The 6,315-nt window shown below is 40.1% G+C and overlaps 1 non-coding gene across 1 annotated transcript; it reads right to left on the bottom strand.

Annotated features, from left to right (window-relative positions):
• Positions 1-3,655: 3,655 nt before the first annotated feature.
• Positions 3,656-3,814, bottom strand: LOC140706310 (U1 spliceosomal RNA). Its single transcript, XR_012085949.2, has one exon. It is a non-coding gene; the product is annotated as a U1 spliceosomal RNA (small nuclear RNA).
• Positions 3,815-6,315: the final 2,501 nt, after the last annotated feature.

The following is a 6,315-nucleotide window of genomic DNA, read 5'->3' as shown; positions in this document are numbered from 1 at the left end:
ACCACCATTAGCCTGGCACATCTTCTTCTGCCAGCTCAAGCTGCTTTCCTTCTAATATCAAGCATTGTTTTGAAGCATCAGCTAAACTGTGTTACGGTTCTCAAGCTTAGGCCTCCTGAAGATCTTGCTGGAAACTCAGTTCCCAGAATCCCTGCCTATTGCACGGATGAGTCAACCGTGAGCTGAAGTCCAAAATGAAGGGGATGAAAGTCCAGCACTTCGTTCCATCTTGGCAAAACAGGATCCCTGAACCAAACCATGAATTGAACCACAAACCAGCCCAGTTTATTTTATTTTTATTTTTCTGGTTCATGGTTCAGTTCATGGCCAGTGTGTCTCTCCTGGATGGGGGCAGAATTGGGGGAGCCCCACACTGGAGGAAGGTGACTAACAGTGCCCAGATTTGTCCTTGCTTTGACACATTCTGATGTTCTGCAATCTCTGTTATCTTCCTCAAATAGGAGCCTTAGTTGAAAGCTCTTTCACATTAATGGAGGGTGTTCTTATAAGGTCTGAGGGTGTACTGAATACAGACCAGTGCACCTCAGTGTCTGATGTTCAAGGTGAGTTGTGGGGTAACTCATTTCAGATTTGCTACCAGGAGGCTTGCATCAGTCATAAGCTACCTATGATAATAGTGTTGCTATATTTCTGGCTGAAGTTGGGCAGAAGTTATGGGAATGACTCAGATCATTGGTGGCTGAATGCTTCCAACCTTGAATCATGTACCCAGCAGGTGGGATGCACCATTCCATTCCAAGTGTGCAAGGACAGTCCATAGACCAGATTAAGACAAAGTCTTGTCCCCCAAAACTCAGGAGAGGGTGATCCTCTATCCTGGTTATGAGCTGCTTCTACAGATGCATTTGGAATCTGCTTTGCTGTTTTTGTTTTGTACCCTATAAAGTCATGCCCTGCCTCTCCTCCACATGGTAGGTTCTTCATTGATTCTTCCTTCCTCTACAATTAGTTCCACTCCTATCTAGTGGCAGAAGGAACCTGGTAAAAGGTGTTCTTTAAATTTTAATGGAATGCATTTTTGTGCATTGTTTCCATACAAACAAAGACGCTTGTTCACTCTAAACAGTGTGCTGATAACAAGGTGGTCTGGGGTGTAATAATTCCAGATTTTCCATAAGGATGAAACCAGCAGTCATCAGATCCTCATTCATAACGTTGCAACAATGGAGCCAAAGCACACTGGAACCTTTATTTGAACATACAATCAGTTCTTCTTACCAGCTGTGTCAATTTGTAAAGTAGCTCTAAACGTAACCTATAGTTCTCTTGATGAGACGATTCCATACTATCTCCTCCCTAGAAAAAAGATGATGAAGACTGTTCTTTTTTTCCCTTCACACACTTTGGCAATCTTTTTATTATGCCTGTCATTCACTGATGCTACCTTTCTACCTCTAATTTCTTAAAGGCTGATGTCTCTGCTTGTGCCTTTTACTCAAGAGATAATGTCGAAGTAGAAGTGCACTTAGGGGTGAAAACTGCGATTAACTTACTTCCATGAGTAGGACTAGTTTTTGATAAAACATCTCGGATCCTGGAATGTGTTTCTTCGGTGAAAACTCTGAGCAGCACACCAACACACTACTGTACAGGGGAAGGCTTAAATGGCAATTTCTTCTCTTTCATGAATTGGTGTGGATTCCTTAGAGATCCAAGTCTGTTTTGACTGGGAGCAGCTGATCTGCTTTTTACAGTGAGTCTAAGGTGCTACCAATGAGTCTATGGCAAAGGCTGCCCTCAACTCAAATCTCCTACTTCAAATGCCTTATCCAAGAAAAACTGTCTATCAGCAACAGATGAATGTATCTGATCAATACATGAGTTCAGTGTCATTCAATGATCTATTCTATATGCAATAGTTTCAAAATGCACATAGCATTCTATGTTTGGAAAGCACTAGGAGGCCAACCAGTCCAACCTCTTGCTCAGTGCTGAATACGAATTGACAGAGGCAGCTAAAGCATTCCCAACCAACACTTGTCCAACCTCCAACCCCAACCCTCCAGGCAGTCTGCTCCACTGCTGAAGCTTTCAAAATTGGGATGTTCCTCCTACACTTTAGCAAAATATGCAATATTCCCACTCTCAGCTGTGACAGTCAAATCTACTCTTACAATCTCCAGACTTTGGAGGACATCTATCATGTATCCATGAACTATTCTCCTATCCAAAAATCACTTTCTTGAAATCACTGAATGGAAAACTCTGCTCTCCCCACATGCATGGATCAGCCCCTTCCATTGACTCAACTGGCAAACCTATGTGTACTTTGGAGGATGTTCTGCTGTCTGGATTCAGGAGGCTGTGATTACAATTCCTGAGAATGGATAAAGGAATTGAACTTCCAGAGCATGTCCCCTTTCGAAATGACCACTGATCCCCATTTTATTATATTGTAACTGCACCTTGCCCATATGCAGTTAAAATCATAAAATTTGTAAAATGTCACCTCTAGAAGCGCTGTGGTTCAGTCGTGCTGGTTGTTTCACACTTCTTGATTCATTCTTTGTTGCCAGTGTTATATTCCTTGCATTACCTTATCTTGACTGTGCACAGAGCAGGCTGGCTTGTTCTTGCTCTTTCCTGTACATTTCCATGATTTATACAAATACTTTTGTAGCTATATTGTATTTTATTTTTATCTTTCACATTTTATTGGCACCAAACTACTCGTGCATTTACAGTGCTCCCATGCGTATTTACCTATTTATTCCATGATTATTTATTGAAAGCTATCTCATGCTCAGTTACTTTCCCACTTTCTTTTGCTTTAAACATTAAACAGATGCTGTGTATTTTCAAATCGTTTCAACAAAATATCTGATGAGTGAATTCTCTCTCTCTCTCTCTCTCTCTCTCTCTCTCTCTGCTTTGCCAATGGATTTGTTTTCTAAACTGATTTTCTCTTGTAATCATCATAAACAAGTGGGACATAGTCACAAGTGCCACCATCCCCACCACCACCAACCAGCCATTTGTATTAAGCAGACTGAAGATTTTGTTTATCAAAATATATTATGGGGCTGACTTCCTAAGTGGGTTCACTTCTTAAAGGGTTGTTATTCATTCATTTATTTATCAAATGTATGATTTAGTTATAGGTTAGAATCCTATTACTGCTCATTAGGCACAACCAAGAACACAAACAGCACTTAATTTATTAGTTGCAATTTGCCAATGAGAATTATATAATTTTCCTTTGTTATCTATTATTCGCACACAAATTAGCACTTTGGCTGATAAAATCACTTTGGAAGCATTTAAAGTAGAAAAAAGTATCTTTACTTCATCATAGGCATCCTTCAGTCTCTAGAGACTATGGTAACATGGCTCTGAATCGAGGAGTGTCCAGAGCACGAAGCCTGGGTAAAGTAATATGGAGGATAGGCTGTTACCCAAGCAGCAGACCCCCCCCTCCACGTTGCTGAAATGGTCCAATGGAAAGGCAAGAGGCAATACAACTGGTTCCAGCAACGTTGCAGGAGTTGGCAGAATGACACGAACTGCCTTCGGGACTCCAGCTCCGGATTTTGCCTCGAGGTTAACTCCTGAAGTCTTTTCCATGAGTGGATATAGCCACAAGGCAGTGGAGGTTTGAAATCAGAGTTTTCCTTCTCCTAGATGGGCTGCCTTCCATGGCTGGCGAGCCCCACCTACCCAGCATAAATTAGGCAGTTGATTTTCCCACATTTGGGGAAATCACAGGGATCAGCACACCTGAAGTGCAATGGATGAGCCTTACCCTGGGAAAACCACTTTTATGATCATGGTATCTCCCCTGCCAGGTATCTATCTTTACTTACGGTTAACATATATATCTACAGTCAGGAGGAAAAAAGGAGGGAAATGGAGTCTCAAGTTAGAACTGACCAATAGTGACCCTAATAGGGCTTTCAAGGTAAATTAGATTTCAAGGTAAATTAGTGTTTTTACTACTTCCACTATCCCTGCCACCAGTGAATTTCCATGGGCAAGTGGCAATTCAAACTCAGATCTCCTGTCTCCTAATCTGTCACTCTACCCACAATGGGTACCTACAATTTATGTTGCTGCTGCTGCATGCTGTAAAGTCACTTCCAACGTATGGTGGATCTATGAATGAGTGATCTCTAAAATGTCCTGATGTCAACCTCTTTTCCTGCTGCCTTCAATCTTTCCCAGTATTATTGTCTCGTTCCAGAGAATATGGCCTTCTCATGATGTGTCCAAAGTAGTACATCCTCAGTTTCATCATTTCTGCCTCCAGACATAGTTCAGGTTCGATTTGATCCAGGACCCAATTGTTCGTCTTTCTAGTAATCCAAGGTATCCATAATGCTCTCTTCCAGCACTTTCAAATGAATCATTTTTAATGTCTCCTTTCTTAAATGCCCAGCTTTCACACCCATAATGGTGATTGGAAATACAAGAGTATCGATAATCTCGGTCTTGGTTTCCAGTGACACATCTCTACATTTGATTATCTTTTCTAATTCCTTCATTGCTGCCCTTCCAAGTCTCAATCTTCTTTAATTACTTGGCAGCAGTCTCCCTCTGAATAGATGACTGAACCAAGGTATAAAAAATATTTCACTATTTCAATTTCTGTATCATTGGCATTAAAGATGTGTAGTTATTTTGGGATAATTGGTTTTCTTAAGCATTCAACTGCAGCCCTGCTTTGGCACTTTTTTCTTTCACTTTCACTAAATGACAATTTAAGTCATTGCTGCTTTTTGCCAATAAGATAGTGTCATCTGCATATCTTAAATTATTAATGTTTCTTCCATCAATGTCCACTCTTTGTTCATCTGAATCTAGTCTGGCTTTTTCTATGATGTATTCTGTGTACAATTTGAACAGATAAGGGGATACAATACACCCTTGTCTGACACCTTTACCTATAGGAAACCATTCGGTCTGTCAAAATTCAGTCCTAATGGTAACTTCTTGTCCACAATACAGGTTATATATCAGGATAATCAAGTGCTGAGGCACACGCATTTCTCTCATAAGAAACCATAGTTTCTTATGATCCACACAGTCTATAAAGCATAGACAGATTTTCTTCTGAAATTCTTTGGTGATTTCCAGTAGTTTTTTTATTATCCAGTGATTATTTGCAATATGGTGTCAAGTGCCTCTTCCTTTCTGGAGTCCAGCTTGAACCTCGGGCCTTTCTTGTTCTATGTAAGGTAAAATCCTTTGTTGCAACACCTTGAGCATCACTTTGCTTGCATGGAAATTAAAACAGTGGTCCTATAGTTACTGAACTCCTTGGCATCTCCTTTCTTGAGGATTGAAATGTATATTCAATATTGCCAGTCTGTGGACCATTGTTTTGTTTTGTTGTTTTGTTGACATATACTTATGATTTTGACAGATTCCATCTCTGTAGCTGGAAATAGTTCTGCTGGTATTCCATCTAACCCTGGGGATTTCTTTCTCCCCTTCTTCTTCCTCTGACAATCTTCCAAGCAATAAGCATGCAGGGTATCCTCTATGCTGTAGAGTCCATTTCCTTCACTTTTTTTCCTCCTGACTGTAAGGATAAATGGTAACTGTAAGTGAAGATACCTTTTTCTATTTTAAATGCTTCTAAAGTGTTTTTATCATGCAAAGAGCTAGTTTGTTTGAAAAATAAATAAATAAAATAAAATAAATCTAAAACAAAAACCAGGGAGGATGATAATGAGATTGTTCCGGTTTCTCCACTTTTCTGTGTTTTTTCTTTCTTTTTCTGCCTCATACTCTGCTAAATTAAAGGAATAACCAAAATTCCCTGAACAGGGGAATATTCCCCAATTGGGAATTTTACTTACACATGTGTAAATTATCAATAGGACTCTGACCAACTTTTATTTAGTTTATTTATACACCATTGAAAGCCAGCATGACTTCCCTAAATATATTATTAAGGTACTGCACAAAAGCCTTCCCCTAAATGGCTTGGGCCCTGGATACCTGAAGGACCGCCTCCTTCCATATGAACCTACCCAGCAGTTAAGATCTAACCAGGGGGCCCTTTTGAAAGAGCCGTCCCTTAAGGAGATAAGAGGGAGGGCTTGTAGAGAAAGGGCCTTTTCAGCAGCTGCCCCCAGACTATGAAATGCCCTCCCAACTGAGATTCGTCTGGCGTCGATGCTGATGACATTTCGGCGCCAGGTCAAAACCTTCCTGTTCCAAAAGGCTTTTAATTGAAATAATATCAGCTGTGGGTCTCATAGCAATTTTTACAATATATATATATTTTAATTGCATTTTAATTATTTTGCCCTTTTATTTTGCCTTTTTATTGTATTTTAAATGCTGTAA

The sequence above is a fragment of the Pogona vitticeps genome, chromosome 3 (assembly GCF_051106095.1).
Source record: "Pogona vitticeps strain Pit_001003342236 chromosome 3, PviZW2.1, whole genome shotgun sequence".
In the NCBI taxonomy this organism is placed as follows: domain Eukaryota; kingdom Metazoa; phylum Chordata; class Lepidosauria; order Squamata; family Agamidae; genus Pogona; species Pogona vitticeps.
Note: the sequence above shows the minus strand (reverse complement) of the source record. Positions and strands in the feature narration are given on the sequence as shown.